The following is a 19,847-nucleotide window of genomic DNA, read 5'->3' on the forward strand; positions in this document are numbered from 1 at the left end:
GAGTAATACAAGCCACCTAAACCAAGAAGATACCAGCTTTTGAGCATAAAACCAAGAACATCAGAAATAGAAATCTGAGAAAGACCCGAGGATCCCGGCCCGCAGCAGCTCTATGCTCCCAGACCCCGTGGGAAAAAGACCTCACCACCTGGTCAGGTGGGCACTCCTGAGGCTGCAGAGCGGAAGAGACCACCAACACTGCCCACCCCTGCCCACATCCCTGGCCCAAGAGGAAACTGTATAAGGACTCTGGGCTCCCGTGGGGGAGGGCCCAGGAGTGGCAGGACCCCTGCCTGAGACACCGCCGGAACCTGAAGGAAACAGACCGGATAAACAGTTCTCTGCACCCAAATCCCGTGGGAGGGAGAGCTAAACCTTCAGAGAGTCAGACAAGCCTGGGAAACCAGAAGAGACTGCTCTCTGTACATACATCTCGGATGCCAGAGGAAAACACCAAAGGCCATCTGGAACTCTGATGCACTGAAGCTCCCGGAAGGGGCGGCGCATATCTTCCTGGTTGCTGCCGTCTCAGAGAGACCATGGGCAGCACCCCTCGAGCAAACTTGAGCCTCGGGACAACAGGTAAGACCAACTTTTCTGCTGCAAGGAAGCTGCCTGGTGAACTCAAGACACAGGCCCACAGGAACAGCTGAAGACCTGTAGAGAGGAAAAACTACACGCCCGAAAGCAGAACACTCTGTCCCCATAACTGACTGAAAGAGAGGAAAACAGGTCTACAGCACTCCTGACACACAGGCTTATAGGACAGTCTAGCCACTGTCAGAAATAGCAGAACAAAGTAACACTAGAGATAATCTGATGGCGAGAGGCAAGCGCAGGAAACCAAGCAACAGAAACCAAGACTACATGGCATCATCGGAGCCCAATTCTCCCACCAAAACAAACATGGAATATCCAAACACACCAGAAAAGCAAGATCTAGTTTCAAAATCATATTTGATCATGATGCTGGAGGACTTCAAGAAAGACGTGAAGAACTCCCTTAGGGAAACACAGGAAAACATTAATAAACAAGTAGAAGCCTACAGAGAGGAATCGCAAAAATCCCTGAAAGAATTCCAGGAAAACACAATCAAACAGTTGAAGGAATTAAAAATGGAAATAGAAGCAATCAAGAAAGAACACATGGAAACAACCCTGGATATAGAAAACCAAAAGAAGAGACAAGGAGCTGTAGATACAAGCTTCACCAACAGAATACAAGAGATGGAAGAGAGAATCTCAGGAGCAGAAGATTCCATAGAAATCATTGACTCAACTGTCAAAGATAATGTAAAGCGGAAAAAGCTACTGGTCCAAAACATACAGGAAATCCAGGACTCAATGAGAAGATCAAACCTAAGGATAATAGGTATAGAAGAGAGTGAAGACTCCCAGTGTAGAGAGCGGTGCGGCGAAACAAAAATGGCGCCGACATCCAGCCTTGTCTGGATATAAACGACTTACTGCGCATGTGCAGGCTTGTCCCCTTGCTAGGGCTCCCTCTAGTGGTGAACAGCGGTACTGCACATGTGCAGTTTATGCACCAGGTGTCAGTTGACCGTTAATATACTAATGAGGTGATTCATTCTCCGACAATCCCTGGAGGACGAGTAGTGGGGTGATCCAAGCCCCACCAATCCCTGAGAAATAATTAGCATACTGTTGTCTATATAAACCGAGCGATTTTGCTGCTCGGAGTCCCTGTTCAAGAGAGCTGTAACACTGAGAAGAGCTGTAACACTAAGAAGAGCTGTAACACAGTAAAGGCTTGCTCGCAGAAGAATCCTGTTGCCGAGTGTCGTTCTTGCTGGCGGGACACTGGGCGCACGACATCCCAGCTCAAAGGACCAGTAAATATCTTCAACAAAATCATAGAAGAAAACTTCCCTAACCTAAAAAAAGAGATACCCATAGGCATACAAGAAGCCTACAGAACTCCAAATATATTGGACCAGAAAAGAAACACCTCCCGTCACATAATAGTCAAAACACCAAAAGCACAAAATAAAGAAAGAATATTAAAAGCAGTAAGGGAAAAAGGTCAAGTAACATATCAAGGCAGACCTATCAGAATCACACCAGACTTCTCGCCAGAAACTATGAAGGCCAGAAGATCCTGGACTGATGTCATACAGACCCTAAGAGAACACAAATGCCAGCCCAGGTTACTGTATCCTGCAAAACTCTCAATTAACATAGATGGAGAAACCAAGATATTCCATGACAAAACCAAATTTACACAATACCTTTCTACAAATCCAGCACTACAAAGGATAATAAATGGTAAAGCCCAACATAAGGAGGCAAGCTATAACCTAGAAGAAGCAAGAAACTAATCGTCTTGGCAACAAAACAAAGAGAATGAAAGCACACAAACATAACCTCACATCCAAATATGAATATAACGGGAAGCAATAATCACTATTCCTTAATATCTCTCAATATCAATGGCCTCAACTCCCCAATAAAAAGACATAGATTAACAAACTGGATACACAACGAGGACCCTGCATTCTGCTGTCTACAGGAAACACACCTCAGAGACAAAGACAGACACTACCTCAGAGTGAAAGGCTGGAAAACAACTTTCCAAGCAAATGGTCAGAAGAAGCAAGCTGGAGTAGCCATTCTAATATCAAATAAAATCAATTTCCAACTAAAAGTCATCAAAAAAGATAAGGAAGGACACTTCATATTCATCAAAGGAAAAATCCACCAAGATGAACTCTCAATCCTAAATATCTATGCCCCAAATACAAGGGCACCTACATACGTAAAAGAAACCTTACTAAAGCTCAAAGCACACATTGCACCTCACACAATAATAGTGGTAGATTTCAACACACCACTCTCATCAACAGACAGATCATGGAAACAGAAATTAAACAGTGATGTCAACAGACTAAGAGAAGTCATGAGCCAAATGGACTTAACGGATATTTATAGAACATTCTATCCTAAAGCAAAAGGATATACCTTCTTCTCAGCTCCTCATGGTACTTTCTCCAAAATTGACCATATAATTGGTCAAAAAACGGGCCTCAACAGGTACAGAAAGATAGAAATAATCCCATGCGTGCTATCGGACCACCACGGCGTAAAACTGGTCTTCAATAACAATAAGGGAAGAATGCCCACATACGTGGAAATTGAACAATGCTCTACTCAATGATAACCTGGTCAAGGAAGAAATAAAGAAATAAATTAAAAAAAAAAAAAGAAAGAAATTAAAAACTTTTTAGAATTTAATGAAAATGAAGATACAACATACCCAAACTTATGGGACACAATGAAAGCTGTGCTAAGAGGAAAACTCATAGCGCTGAGTGCCTGCAGAAAGAAACAGGAAAGAGCATATGTCAGCAGCTTGACAGCACACCTAAAAGCTCTAGAACAAAAAGAAGCAAATACACCCAGGAGGAGTAGAAGGCAGGAAATAATCAAACTCAGAGCTGAAATCAACCAAGTAGAAACAAAAAGGACCATAGAAAGAATCAACAGAACCAAAAGTTGGTTCTTTGAGAAAATCAACAAGATAGATAAACCCTTAGCCAGACTAACGAGAGGACACAGAGAGTGCGTCCAAATTAACAAAATCAGAAATGAAAAGGGAGACATAACTACAGATTCAGAGGAAATTCAAAAATCATCAGATCTTACTATAAAAACCTATATTCAACAAAACTTGAAAATCTTCAGGAAATGGACAATTTCCTAGACAGATACCAGGTATCGAAGTTAAATCAGGAACAGATAAACCAGTTAAACAACCCCATAACTCCTAAGGAAATAGAAGCAGTCATTAAAGGTCTCCCAACCAAAAAGAGCCCAGGTCCAGACGGGTTTAGTGCAGAATTCTATCAAACCTTCATAGAAGACCTCATACCAATATTATCCAAACTATTCCACAAAATTGAAACAGATGGAGCACTACCGAATTCCTTCTACGAAGCCACAATTACTCTTATACCTAAACCACACAAAGACACAACAAAGAAAGAGAACTTCAGACCAATTTCCCTTATGAATATCGACGCAAAGATACTCAACAAAATTCTGGCAAACCGAATCCAAGAGCACATCAAAACAATCATCCACCATGACCAAGTAGGCTTCATCCCAGGCATGCAGGGATGGTTTAATATACGGAAAACCATCAACGTGATCCATTATATAAACAAACTGAAAGAACAATACCACATGATTATTTCATTAGACGCTGAGAAAGCATTTGACAAAATTCAACACCCCTTCATGATAAAAGTCCTGGAAAGAATAGGAATTCAAGGCCCATACCTGAACATAGTAAAAGCCATATACAGCAAACCAGTTGCTAACATTAAACTAAATGGAGAGAAACATGAAGCAATCCCACTAAATTCAGGGAATAGACAAGGCTGCCCACTCTCTCCACACTTATTCAATATAGTTCTTGAAGTTCTAGCCAGAGCAATCAGACAACAAAAGGAGGTCAAGGGGATACAGATCGGAAAAGAAGAAGTCAAAATATCACTATTTGCAGATGATATGATAGTATATTTAAGTGATCCCAAAAGTTCCACCAGAGAACTACTAAAGCTGATAAACAACTTCAGCAAAGTGGCTGGGTATAAAATTAACTCAAAGAAATCAGTTGCCTTCCTCTATACAAAAGAGAAACAAGCCGAGAAAGGAATTAGGGAAATGACACCCTTCATAATAGACCCAAATAATATAAAGTACCTCGGTGTGACTTTAACAAAGCAAGTAAAAGATCTGTACAATAAGAACTTCAAGACACTGAAGAAGGAAATTGAAGAAGACCTCAGAAGATGGAAAGATCTCCCATGCTCATGGATTGGCAGGATTAATATAGTAAAAATGGCCATTTTACCAAAAGCGATCTACAGATTCAATGCAATCCCCATCAAAATACCAATCCAATTCTTCAAAGAGTTAGACAGAACAATTTGCAAATTCATCTGGAATAACAAAAAACCCAGGATAGCTAAAGCTATCCTCAACAATAAAAGGACTTCAGGGGGAATCACTATCCCTGAACTCAAGCAGTATTACAGAGCAATAGTGATAAAAACTGCATGGTATTGGTACAGAGACAGACAGATAGACCAATGGAATAGAATTGAAGACCCAGAAATGAACCCACACACCTATGGTCACTTGATTTTTGACAAAGGAGCCAAAACCATCAAATGGAAAAAAGATAGCATTTTCAGCATATGGTGCTGGTTCAACTGGAGGTCAACATGTAGAAGAATGCAGATCGATCCATGCTTATCACCCTGTACAAAGCTTAAGTCCAAGTGGATCAAGGACCTCCACATCAAACCAGACACACTCAAACTAATAGAAGAAAAACTAGGGAAGCATCTGGAACACATGGGCACTGGAAAAAATTCCTAAACAAAACACCAATGGCTTACGCTCTAAGATCAAGAATCGACAAATGGGATCTCATAAAACTGCAAAGCTTCTGTAAGGCAAAGGACACTGTGGTTAGGACAAAACGGCAACCAACAGATTGGGAAAAGATCTTTACCAATCCTACAACAGATAGAGGCCTTATATCCAAAATATATAAAGAACTCAAGAAGTTAGACCGCAGGGAGACAAATAACCCTATTAAAAAATGGGGTTCAGAGCTAAACAAAGAATTCACAGCTGAGGAATGCCAAATGGCTGAGAAACACCTAAAGAAATGTTCAACATCTTTAGTCATAAGGGAAATGCAAATCAAAACAACCCTGAGATTTCACCTCACACCAGTGAGAATGGCTAAGATCAAAAACTCAGGGGACAGCTGATGCTGGCAAGGATTTGGAGAAAGAGGAACACTCCTCCATTGTTGGTGGGATTGCAGACTGGTACAACCATTCTGGAAATCAGTCTGGAGGATCCTCAGAAAATTGGACATTGAACTGCCTGAGGATCCAGCTATACCTCTCTTGGGCTATACCCAAAAGATGCCCCAACATATAAAAAAGACACGTGCTCCACTATGTTCATTGCAGCCTTATTTATAATAGCCAGAAGCTGGAAAGAACCCAGATGCCCTTCAACAGAGGAATGGATACAGAAAATGTGGTACATCTACACAATGGAATATTACTCAGCTATCAAAAACAACGACATTATGAAATTCGTAGGCAAATGGTTGGAACTGGAAAATATCATCCTGAGTGAGCTAACCCAATCACAGAAAGACATACATGGTATGCACTCATTGATAAGTGGCTATTAGCCCAAATGCTTGAATTACCCTAGATGCCTAGAACAAATGAAACTCAAGACAGATGATCAAAATGTGAATGCTTCACTCCTTCTTTAAAAGGGGAACAAGAATACCCTTGGCAGGGAACAGAGAGGCAAAGATTAAAACAGAGACTGAAGGAACACCCATTCAGAGCCTGCCCCACATGTGGCCCATACATATACAGCCACCCAATTAGACAAGATGGATGAAGCAAAGAAGTGCAGACCGACAGGAGCCGGATGTAGATCGCTCCTGAGAGGCACAGCCAGAATACAGCAAATACAGAGGCGAATGCCAGCAGCAAACCACTGAACTGAGAATAGGACCCCCGTTGAAGGAATCAGAGAAAGAACTGGAAGAGCTTGAAGGGGCTCGAGACCCCATATGTACAACAATGCCAAGCAACCAGAGCTTCCAGGGACTAAGCCACTACCTAAAGACTATACATGGACTGACCCTGGACTCTGACCTCATAGGTAGCAATGAATATCCTAGTAAGAGCACCAGTGAAAGGGGAAGCCCTGGGTCCTGCTAAGACTGAACCCCCAGTGAACTAGACTGGTGGGGGGAGGGCGGCAATGGGGGGAGGGTTGGGAGGGGAACACCCATAAGGAAGGGGAGGGGGGAGGGGGATGTTTGCCTGGATACCGGGAAAGGGAATAACACTGGAAATGTATATAATACTCAAGTTAATAAAAAAAAAAATCTAAAAAAAAAAAAAAAGAAATCTGAGAAAAACAACAGACACAAAAGCTAGTTCAGAGAAAGAATAACTTGAGAAAATCTCTAATCTAGACTGACCAAAACAAAAATAGAGAGAAACACATTGTGCTAGTAACTCAACCACAGGAACTAAGACTAACATATTATTGTTAGTTGCAAGGCCAACAGCAGAATGTTAGATACAATGTGGCTGAACGTGAAAAAGAAAAGGACCTACTAGTTGACTGAAGAAACTTACCAGTCTGAACACACACACACACACACACACACACACACACACACACACACACACACAAATTAGCTTTCCAAAATGGAGTGAACCAAGCCCAACCCTGGTCTAGCTGGGTTAGCTGCAGATTTCCATAAACACTTAAGTAAGTAATCATAGCAAGAGTTTAAAAGGTCTAATAAAAATAAATATAAAATGAACAGTTCCTAGCATAGTCTATGAAATTTGCCTCAGTTTAATACCAAACTACATCAATACGTTAACAGAAAAAGAAAGCACATGATCGTTGTATACTAACTCTGATATTGCTGCAAAATCCCCATCAAAATATTAGACATTCCAATAAAAACTAATATAGTCACAAACTGTATATGAAAGTTGACTCAGAGTCATTTAGCCTGTACTACTGCTAGGCATGGTTCCTGAATGAAGCAGGAGGAACCTGAGGCCAGGCTGGTGCAATGGTCGAAGGAGAAAAGAATAAAAGAGGCAGAGATAAAAAGCAGGAAAGGGATATAGACGTATGGAAAGCAGATATAAATGTACACGACAAAAGCATAAAACCTCCAAGAGATAGCAGTGAGGTAATATGGATATCAGAACCAACCACAAAATATAATCAATGAAGAAAAACTAAACAACTGAACTTAAATTAATTTTTTTTTCTGTTTTGTAAAAGACACTGTAAACGGAATTTTTAAAAAATCAACAGTTTGAGAGAAACTATTTGGAAAGCATTTTGACATCTGACAAAACACATAATAAAATATACAATGTGCTCTTAAAATTCAAAACCAGTGTCCGGCAAGGAAAATTTCTGGTCAAGGGAGTTTAAGAGATCTTGACACAACACAGATTGTTGCCAGTATTCTGTCTCTAGCAGTGCGTATGTCCAGAAATGAGCTCAAGTTGGACTATAGTACAACAATAGTTTCTACTGCTTAGATCAAAGTCAGCATTCTGCAGGAACTTAGGAAACAGGTTGGGTTCCTGTCTCCAAAAGAAGTCATTCTCATTGCCTCTGGCAGAAGGGACAGAGGGCTCTCCACTCACTTATGCCTGTGGTTGAATATTAAAGCCATGCTGGCCTCCAGACTCCCTCAGTCCCTATTCACATGTACTTGTTATACATTTCAAAGCCTACACCAGCCTCCTGGCTCTTCACCACTGTTAGCCCCCAGGCAGTTCCAGAGTGGAGGCTCCCTTTATAATGGGAAAGTTTCCACAGGGCTACTTCCTCTATTCTCTTGCTATTTCCTTCTCTTCCACTGTTTCCCAGCCCCGGCTATATCCAGTCTGCTTCTTTTTTCTCTCTACTCTGGACCTTCCCAGATGCCTCTGGATATCGTCCCTCTCTTATCCACAATACAAACCCTATCCTCCCTGTTCATGGAGCAGCGATTTTGTGTACGGCCCCCAGCATACAGCCATTCCCCTTGATGAACTTGAAGGTACAACCCTACTACTAAATATCACATAATTCAAACATAGAAATTGGAGAAATCAAGCTAGAACTGAGTCTCCTCTCTTAAGATTGGCTCTCACCATATCAGAGGTCTCATGTAAATACCCTTAACGCTTAAAGAACATCATAAAAGCTTACAAGAGCCAACAGACTAGCTAGGAGGGCTTCTATGAGACAGTGTCTTCTAGATGTGTCTGGAAATCTGCACTCATAAAAGCTCAACAATAGGGTTGTCTCAACCATACCTATACAATGACTGTACCATTTAATATGCCAACATGGATGGTGGGACATTTCACAAGCCACCAACCAAGATAAAGAGCTACAGCCAATTGATACTGAAGAGAAAATCACCTCTCCAGAGATGAGGTTATCCAATCACAAGCAGTCAGCTCACATACATATGTGAGCAATAGTAATGAAATCAGGTGTGTCTGTGTGTGTGTGTGTGTGTGTGTGTGTGTGTGTGTGTGTGAAAGACAATAATAATTAAGGAAGAGAAAATCACAAAGTTGAGAGGGAGTGAAGTTACAACATGCTCCTTCCTGTAAATAACTGATAAACCCATCACTATTGGGCTTGGTCTATTGTTGATGTTCTACCTAGGATAACTAGACATTTGTTCAGTCTCCACAGGAAAACCATGCAACAGGCTTAAGCCCATCTATTTCCCAAGGAACTTTGGAACAGGGAAAATGGAATATGTCCTTTGTTTTAGTTAGGGGTTCCATTGCTAAGAAGAGATACCGTGACCAAGACAACTCTTATAAAGACAACATTTAATTGGGCCTAGCTTACAGGTTCAGAAGTTCAGAACATTATCATAACGGCATCATAATGGCAGGAAGCATGGCAGAGTCTAGACAGACATGGTTCTGAAGAAGAAGCCAAGAGTTCTACATTTTGATCAGAAGACAGTCAGGAAAAGACTCTCTTCCAGGCAGCTAGGAGGAGGGTCTCAAAGCCCACCCCCACATTAACACATTTCCTCTAACAAGGCCACAGCCACTCCAAAACCGGCCACATCTCCTAAGAGTACCACTCCCTGGTCCAAAAATATTCAAACCACCACCTCTTCTAGCATCTGTTGCTCTGAACTGCCTCAGATTTTGAAGTCTGTCTTGAAGAAAGACTTTCAGGGAAAACTCTCGGGTTAGAACTGGATGAGGAGGGAGCATCTGAAGTGAGTATCTTAACATTCAGAGTTTGCTTAGTTTACTCTCAGCCTAGCAACCATGAAATTCTGAGGGGACTCGGAAATCCCGAGGCACATAGACTGTGACTAGAGGAAAAGCTTCTGTTCTACCCTGAGCAACTAGGGTCCTCCAGAGCTGAGTGACCTAATTACACTTTCTGCTCACCTTTCCCAGCTCCCCCAGCCATGGGAGGGCAGCATATGAAGGAGGATTAAAAAGGGCCTAGCTTCCTACTCAGATAAGCTGAAAAATACACAGAGAACCAACACTTCAACGAGATCATGGGGGAGAGGTGTGAGGCTGCCAGGCTGGAAACTGTTTATGAACTCCAGTCTCCCTCTCAAAACTGCTCACTTGAGTAGCTAACACTAAGCAGCCCACACTGAGAAAAGTGAAGTAGAGGGCAAAGTGCTAAGCCTTGGGTGGGACACACACGGGGCAGACCTGAGTAACACTGATGAAAATGAACTGACAACACACCAAAGCCTAGAGCGCACTGGTCAGAACCTGAGGGCCCAACACAACCAGGACACCTTGCCTGCTGTTCCTATCCCTTCCTGTAAGTAACTGATGAACCCAGAACATTCATATTCTCTGTATAAAATAAAAAAGCAGTATGAAAATTCTCAAAATACTCAAGATATCCATAATGCAATCTAAAAGCACCAAAAATAGAAAGAGCAAAACAAATAAAAAAACAAAAAAACAAAAAAGAAACAAAACAAAGACACTCACATACAAAAAGGCAATCAGCAGAAACACAGTTGAAAGGACAGAGATGTTAAAGCAATCTAACAGATGTGAGAACAGTTGTTCTCTGGTGCCCAGGCAAGAAAGGACAAAGGTTTTTGAAGGAAATAGAAAGCTAGAACAACCTAGGAAAGACACAAAAACTACTAGGAGGGATGAAATGACACCCCTGACACTGAGAACTTTTAACCAAATTATGTCCTAAATTATGAGGTGGAAGAATCATTAAACTTGAGGACAAATCGATAGACAGTCTCCAGTCTGAAGAACAGAGCCCAGGAACCTGAGAAAGGAGATCAAGAGGAGGCACTGAACTAAAAAAGTAAACAATACTGGAAAAGAAGGACTGAGGGGAACGAGATACCAAGTACACAGAACCTGGAGCCCTACAAAGCTTAGAGACTTCCCCAAGAAAAAGCATGAAGACATTAATCCCCCATCAGTTATGGCCACACTGCTGGGAGCTAAGAATAAGGAAATCTTTTAAAAGGATCTAGAACCAAACAACTAGTTATCATTATCAAACAATGATTGAATTGAACGACCAGATTTCTCATCAGACACCATGAAAAAGAAGGTGCTAGAAAAACACAATTTTGAGCTAAATATTTATCAATAACACACCTCTAAAAGGAAGACTCAGTGATAAAGACACTGTGTTAAAAAAAAGTATTAGAAAATGTAGACTGTAGGTTGATGTCATTATGTAGGTGAAGGCAGACAAGATAAAACGGACCTGTCGTCGACTAGAAGGAAGAGAGGTGGGAACAAAGTTCTAGAAGGAGAGGGAGAAGCAGTACAGGAGAGCTAGGAAGGCCCGGATGGAGAAGGATGACCCAGATCTGGGTGGCCTTGATTTGTCAGGTAGTTAGGATAGGTTTCCCGTAGACAAATTTATCTAATCTAGGTAGGTGGTTTATATTCTTATCAATTCGTTGTGAGTTCATTGTGAGGACACTGTGTGGAGTGAGAATTTAACATAGAAATCTGATTGATAAATTACAGTTCATTGAGTCACGATTTCACTAGGTTCTTGGGAGTCTGAGGAAGTCCGTGTCAGGGAGCCGTGATAGGCCAACCCATGCAGGACTTCTAGAGCCCTGATTTTACCGGGTAGCTAGAACCGGAGAGTTCAAGGCTAGCAGAGAGCCACAGGAAGAGATAAATTATGGTTAGTTCCATACGGCCCCAGAGGTGCCGGAACTCACACTAGAAAGCACCGTGGCAAGGTGCCATGCTGGAACGACTGGAGGACGGCCCGGGTTAGAGAATACCGTGGGGACTAGCGTGGAGACGCTGAGATAAATTAGCGCTAGTTCCTAGAGCCCAGGAGAGAAGCGGTGCAAAGGAACTAGTCACACCACTTTTTTGGTTTTTTTTTTTTTTTTAACGTAAACAGTACCCATTCCTGGACTACCAGGAACAAAGGGAGAAAAAAATATTGTAGATAGAGAATATAATGGCTTTACATGACCGTTCTTCTAATTTCTCTAAGTATATTTGACAGCTGAGGTAAAAGTTATAACGTACTAAAAAGATTTAATTAATATGAATGGAATATATAAAATAACTATAATATATCAAATTTGTGCAGTTCTGACACATTAAAAGTATAACACGGGGGCTGGGGTGCAACTAGGGAGGTACAGCACTTGCCTAGCATGCACAAAGTTCTGGGTTCAACCACTACCATCAGACACACAGAAATAGTGTAACAAGTCAATACTATAGATGACTTCCATAAATTGACAGTATAAATAGATAGATGGAAAATATTGTTAAAACCTGAAAAGTCACGTGACAAGCAAAAAGCCAGAGCCTATGTGGTAGGCTGTGAGGTAGAATTTGAAGAAAACGTTTTTAAAGGACCAGTATTAATCCTACACACTCACTTCCAGAAAGAAAGGGAGAAAATAGTTTGTAATTTGTTTTTATGAAGTTTATGTTACCACTATTCCAATATGTAAACCAGAAAACACGGTAAAAGAAAAAGGATAGAGGGGGAGACAGGAAGGAGAGCAGGAACAGGAAGGAGGTGAGGAACAAGGAGCGGAGGGATAAGAAAGAGAGGAAGAACAGGAAGAAGGAACAGGAAGAGGAGGAGGGACAGGAAAGGGAGGATCGACTGCATGGGAGGGACAGGAAGAGGAGAGGTACAGAAGGAGGAAGGGACAGGAAGGAGGAAGGGACAGGAAAAAGAGGAGGGACAGGAAGGAGGAAGGGACAGGAAGGAGGAAGGGACAGGAAGGAGGAAGGGACAGGAAGAAGAAGAGGGGCAGGAAGGAGGGGAGAAACAGGAAGGATGGGGAGGACTTAAAGGAGGAGAGATAAAGGAAGGAGGGACAGGAAGGAGGGAGGGACAGGAAGGAAGGAGAGACAGGAAGGAGGAACAGGAAACAGCTTCTCCATTTGGTAAACAGCATTAACAGAAATAACACCAAAATCGGACTTCATGACCAGTGGTTGGATGCTACTTCCCCGAATGGAGCAAGGGAGCAGAGGGAATCAGAGCTATTCTGCCCCACCCTTCCTACAAATTGCAAGTACTTACCAATGTGATTGGCCAAGAAAACAAATGGGAGAAAGGTAGTATGAGAGAGAGGTGATATGTCAACATACAATACCCCCCAATATATGTTAAAAAAAATCAAGAATAAGAATGTTAAACAAGGTCCTAAGATAAAAAGAAACAGTGAGTCCTTCCACCATGGGACAAAACTAACTCCATGACCCCCATGTGTACACCAAGGAAGGCAATGCCCTGCAGGGTTCCACTCCCTGAATCATGCATATACAGATATATACACACAGATAAAGTAGGGAGGGTGTGATGATGGGCTTAGGAGGTAAGACAAGCTTAGAAGGGTGGTATGTTCTGTATTCTATTGTGCTGAATTAAAACTGTGATCTATTAAATTTTACACAAACGCGAAGTCCACTTTTCTCTATAATTTTAAAATACAGATGTACCTGCATACAAAACAGGAAATGGTTAGGAAAAAATAGAGGCCAAAATATTGTAGAAAATAAATACACAATTTACAAACTGGCTTTTAAAAAAGTGGATAAAAGAGAATAGATGTTTAAATAATGGTGGACATCAAAGAGGAACAATATGAATGTGGAGAAATGAACAGAACCTGTGACAGAAGCAGGAGGGTCAGAATAAGCAAGCAGGGCAGTCACGCGCTTACTCCCAACAGTGGATTCGGAGACTTTGACATACAAGACCCTAGAGTTTTGTGTGTTAAATGACTGCACATCAAAAAATTTAAATAAATCTTCATACAGACAAGAATTCCATTTTTTGTAATGCCATTAAAGTCTCCAAATTAAAGCTTCTCCTATAAAGTACATAATCAGTATAAGAATATTTTTAGCATAATTATTTGCATTCGAAGTTTGTTAGTAATAGAATTGTTCTTGGAAGACCGACAAAATGAATGGAGAAGGAATGCTTGGTTGGTGAATGGGGGCAAGGTGCACTAGAGAGACCCCCCCCCCCAATACGGCTGGCTCCAAGGTGACCCATGTAAAGATGTTTTGTCGGTTTATTATAATATTTCTAGGAATAGTCACATTTTTGTTGGTATCAGCTACAGTTTATTTTATTCTTTTAGGATAAAAATAAACTTACACCATTCTGGTCATTGAAAATTCTACCAGCGATACCTTCTCACCTGCATTAACTAACCCCTTGTGGTGGCTATTCTTGGTAGTCAACATGACTACATCTGTTATTAACTACAACCCAAGCAGCTGCATACAGCTGTGAAGGAAGTTTAATTCAATTATTTGAAGTGGGAAGAGACACCTCTAATCTCTTCCACTTGGCCACACCTTCTGATGGCAGCCTATACAAAGACCACAGATGGAGAAAACTTTTGCTCTTTGCCTGCTTGCCCTCACTTTCACGGGCAAATCCATTCCTTCGGTGGCATTAGAGTCTACTTCTTTGAGTCTAGCATATACTGAGGACCAGCTGGGACAAAAGCCTTGTGTACTGAACAACTACTGGAGTCTTAGGACTTTCTAGGGCAGACAGCCATTACTGGGGAACTAGCAGAACCAAACTGTGGGGCATTTTTAAAAATGACATATACATTGATCATTTCAATTCTGTTTCTCTAGAGTACTCTAACAAATTCCTAGAAACTTCAATTATGGAATGTAAAATTACAGAATAAACTTTTTGTTAATCTTCACTTATATGTACAATAAAAAAATCTTTCTCAAGTTCATGGTCTCCTTTTCTCTAACTACTGATTATAATCATAATATATATACCATATATGTATACACACACACACACACACACACACACACACACATATATTACAGGTGATTACAGGTGTGAGCCACCACACTCAATTCACATATTTTAATTCATTTATCTTTTTGATGTCTCAGTCACGTGCTTGTATTGTATCTTAATGTTAATCTGCTACAAAATGATGTCAGGGTCTCGATAATCTCCAGTGGGCATTTCTGTCTCCTAAGAGACGAAACTTTGTGGTGTTTGGAGACATAAACTTCGATAATGGAACTATAGTCCTATTTCTCTTAACTATCAGTCTATGCATTTCCTGGGTCTGAAATGAGTTTTCATTTCTTATATGAAATCTGTATGTTAAGAACCTACTAGCAATTATCGGCCCATCCCTGTGTTTTTAAGTCACTTTATAATACACTGAATTCCAATTCAAACAATAAAGGCTCTAAGTTTTGCACTTGATACTCATCTTCTAAGATCTGCTAGATATATTGATAATATTCTTGGTACTAATTCCTGATCATTTCCTTACATCAATCCTCTTTGACTTAGGTTTGCTCTACTCATCATAAGACTGCTCTATCTGTTACTTTGCCAAAGACCCTACATGTGTTCATATCATCTTTTTTCTCTGGTAGAAGTAACGTAAAAGTCCTCTCTGATAACAATCTCTTCTTTTTCAGAGATTTCATGTTGTGTACAATTTATACTAAATTAAATAAATAATTTCAGAACTCTGAGACTGGTTCAAAGCTGCCCACTGCAGCAGAGGCTCTTCTGATTATGGGGCTTCATATAATTTCTTTTCTTCCCAATCACAGAACAGCTTTCCATTCACTCTATTTCTGTGGTTTGATTAAAGCTGGGTGATTTTTTTTCCCTATCTACCTCCCAGGAGTTTGTAAAGATAGAAAGTTTATATCAACATAACCATCCTCGGTTTCCTCACATCTGATATTGGACATCTGTGATAATACATGGTCTCTCAATTCAGAGACTGTCAAGTACAGTGGACACCGTCCCTTCACGTTCTACAAAAACTGAAATAACCCCTTTCTCTTTTTTCTTCTCCCCCCTTCCCCTCTCTCTCCTGAGAGAGTTCACCTTACTATGAAGCTGAGGCAGGCCTTGAACTTGTGATCTTTGAAAACTATCTCACAGCCTTCAGCAGGTACTATGATCTCTGGGTTGTGCCATCAGGCTTGCTAGAAATAATTATTTTAGTTTAATGTAACAGCTTTGATTTTTTTTTTTGCAATTTCCTTACCATGTGATGTGTACACACCAAATAAAAAGGGATAAAAAACTATCATTGTAATCCACAACACATCCACCACCGAATGCCTAACTCACCTCTACATGAACTGTCTTCATTTTTCTCATGATAGCATCTACCTAGTCAGCCTCAAAAGACATATACCTCAAAAGAACTAAGCTTGTTTTCAAAGCCTAGATGCTATTGTAAGGAAAATATTTTTATCTGAAACAAATTCTGTAGCAAGCAGCAAATTCTTTAACAAGAGTCTACTTACCCAAGTGATTGTGTGTGTGTGTGTGTGTGTGTGTGTGTGTGTGTGTGTGTGTGTGTGTGCACGCTTTACCTTTTAAAAGACCTAGTTTTCTAAATGGTGCATCTTTTCTAATTTTTTTTAATTATCATCTAAGAAAAAAATACAGTTAAGACTAATTCAGTGTCTGTCATGTTCTCTCTCCTCCAGTATGTTTCTTGATTTATATCATAATATGTGTCATAATTAAAGAGGCCTCCCTGCATTGTCCTTGCTCTGCATCTTATGAAGACTTAATGCATCCCTTTAAATCAGCCAAATTTATGCAGTTTTGAGAAGCCTGAGAACCCAGCATATCTTTCTATCAGATTGGAGTACAACTGGTTGACTAGTCTCACCATTTTGCATTAAAATATTGTATGACCTAAGCTACAACACATTTTATTTTTTTTCTCTGTCCCAGCATTGGGTTTCCTGTAAATATCAGATGTTCTTTCACAGACTTGGTGATCTTGACAACAAAAGCCTAGCACCGGTGCCCTGTGCCTTGGGTTGTCAATCTAATGAAAATGGCACCACTGTAGACATCACCACCAACAGATTTCTCTGCTTAGTTGCCAATGCTATCAATCGCATATTTAGCTGTTGTGTTAGAAATGAGCTTGTCATACACACATCACTTGCCATATTTTCTCTGGCTAGGTATAAACTCAAAGTCTTCTTCCACAGGGGCACCAATCCATAGAGCAAAGGAACTGGCTCAAAAGAGGATGGAGAGAGCACTGTGAACCTGCCCTGGAAGCACTGCCTCCTAGGGCTGGAGATCCTCCTCCCCAGGTTCCGAGAAGATGGAATGACGCACACAGACCGCTTATCCAGCACTCGGCGCACACTAAGAAAAAACATCTAGAAGTTGATGATGATTTCCCAAGATTACAAAAGCTAATCTTTTAGTTATTAGACACAAGGGACACACCCATGGTTCTCTTACAGACTTTTTCTTGTTTCTACTCTGTGTCCAAGGTCCCCTCGGTAAGGCTGTGATAGCATTCCTCTAAAAAGTCTCATTAGGGGCGCCCTGAGTGCCTGAAATGGAAGCTACATTCTTCCAGAGCCTCTCACACATGTTGAAGCTTCCGATTGGTCTTGTTTGAAATGAATTTGCAGACACTGCCTTTACTCCATACTAAGCATAGGAGAGAAAAATGGCCAGTGTCTCTGGGGAATAATTAACAAAAGACAGTTTGTTTCATCTTCATGATAAAATACAGCATCCCTACTAAAAGGCAAATTCATCATTCCCCAAAGTTAAATAGAATGGCACTTTAAAAGTAATTCCAGCTGATTAAATTTAGGATTCCGGAAAAAAATTAATTCATGAATATACTCTGAATCTTTCATTTGATTTTAAAATGTATAAATGTTCATTTAACTTTGAGCCCTTGCCTCTCAGTGTTCTATTCTGAGCTAGTCAAACAAGTGGAAGCAGGCCTGCTGGGCTCAATAATACTGCCTCTCGTATTTAAATACTCTCTTTCACTTGGATTGCAAATTAAAGACAGTCTCCTGAACACTGACATATTTCCAATGCCTGACTTCACAACTCGTGTTGATTTTCCTCCACTGTTTTGCCTCTGTGTGTGTCAACTTTGGCCTCCTTTTCTTGCTCCCCTAAGGCACTGCTGTCTCTTTGAAGCCTTTGTCAGCTTGATATGGAAAAAAAAAAAAGTACATTAAACCTCGTGACTAATTATACAGTTAGAAAATTCTGAATCTCAAATATAAAGTACCTATGCTTGGAAACTGTAACATAAGCTTCTGACTGAGGGATTTATGCACAGTCAGACTTGTTCACAGACTTGGGTTAAAAGATTCCAGGGCCAGGGATGTAGCTCAGTGGTAGAGTGCCTGTGTGGCCTGTGAAAGGCTTGTTGGATTCCCAGCACCAGACAAAAGGGGGAGGGAGGGGGCAAGAATAGTTTATTTTCTGTTAAAGTTACTGGCGCTCACACATTCCATGCCTAGTAGAGAGCTGACCCAACAGGAAAGGACAGACACACATACGGTGTACTGGCTTATAAAATCCACTTCCCTTAAATAATGCCCAGTAGAACTAGGTTTTCTTTGTTTGTTTGTTCATTTGATGGTGGTGGTGGTGGTGGTGGTGGTGGTGGTGGTGGTAGTGGTGGTGGTTGTTATAAAAGGAAATTGATTTGGCAGGAAGGGGACCTAGAGAAGAAGGTAAAGGCAGAGAAAGAAGGGCATAGAAGGACAGGTAGAGAGGAGAGAGGAAGAGAGAATGAGAAAGAGGCTGGCTGGGGACACGTGGGGAAGAGAGGGGAGTCAGAGAGAGTAGATGGACAGAGAGAGGATGAAATGTTTTATTATAAACACAGAAATGCTTAGATTTAATGCAGTGGCCATTTTTTAAATCCCTGAATATTATTCATTAGCAGAGGAGATATTTCCCAATAAATCTATGGTTAAGTACATGGTCTCTAATATCTTAAAGGTACATTTGGGAAAATAAACATCTGCTACTCTTACCCCAAACTACCTAAAATATACAAAATACTGTATCAAAATATGAAATTACAATGTCTCACACATAGACCACACATTGTACTAAAAACAAAGAAAAGAAATCCCACAAAATTTAGTACTTTTTTTTAATAAAACTTTTCTATTTTTTCCCATAAAAAAATAATTTATTAGGGGCCTGGAGAGATGGTTCAGAGGTTAAGAACATTGGGTTTTCTTCCAAAGGACCTGGGTTCTATTCCCAGCACCCACATGGCTGTTCACAACATCTGTAATTCCATTTCCAGGGGATCTGATACACTCACCCAGACATACATACAGGAAGAACACTGATGCACATAAAATGAAAATAAGTTATTTTCTAAAATCTTTTTTAATAACTGTGACCTGCAAGGCCATATTTCTACACCCTGAGAGTACCAATTAGGACAGCACAATGTGGTATAGGGGGAGAGTGGCCAGTCGCACGCATGAAGGTCTGAAAAGTCGGTACATGTGAATAATTACTTTGTTCCCATTGTACGGCCACAATTGGCAAGTCTTGGTTCTCTCCTGCTTGTTTCCACTTCATTAAGATTTCCAGTCAGCTGGCCCCAGCAACTGGCCTTCTTGGTTCCAATGCTGCAAGTCTAGGTCCTTGGCTGGCTAGAAGCTGGGGACCTTTTCTGTGAGACCAAGACTCCTCTTCCTCTCACTGTGCCGCACGTGGTTACCAAACGCATTGGTGAACAGCAGGACACCACCATGCCAGTGCTCCAGGACGCCCAGCCATGACTGGGTTAGGACAAACCAGCCCAATGCTGCGCAAGCATGTTTCTGAATGGGAAGGGGAACGTTAAAAGTCATAACCCTCGCTCTCTTCAGAACTGGTCACAGTACCTGAGCAGAACAGGTTGGATTAAGGTC

The 19,847-nt window shown here is 41.0% G+C and overlaps 1 protein-coding gene and 1 long non-coding RNA gene across 4 annotated transcripts in view; one reads left to right on the plus strand and one right to left on the minus strand.

Moving 5' to 3' along the window:
* Nucleotides 1-19,847, minus strand: part of Vrk2 (VRK serine/threonine kinase 2) — a 120,735-nt gene that overhangs the window by 89,719 nt on the left and 11,169 nt on the right. The window lies entirely within an intron of this gene.
* LOC134481807 (uncharacterized) lies at nt 9,446-18,166 on the plus strand. The gene is made up of 2 exons (XR_010057636.1): nt 9,446-9,856; nt 17,130-18,166. It is a non-coding gene; the product is annotated as an uncharacterized LOC134481807 (long non-coding RNA).

This window comes from Rattus norvegicus, chromosome 14 (genome assembly GCF_036323735.1).
Source record: "Rattus norvegicus strain BN/NHsdMcwi chromosome 14, GRCr8, whole genome shotgun sequence".
NCBI lineage: Eukaryota > Metazoa > Chordata > Mammalia > Rodentia > Muridae > Rattus > Rattus norvegicus.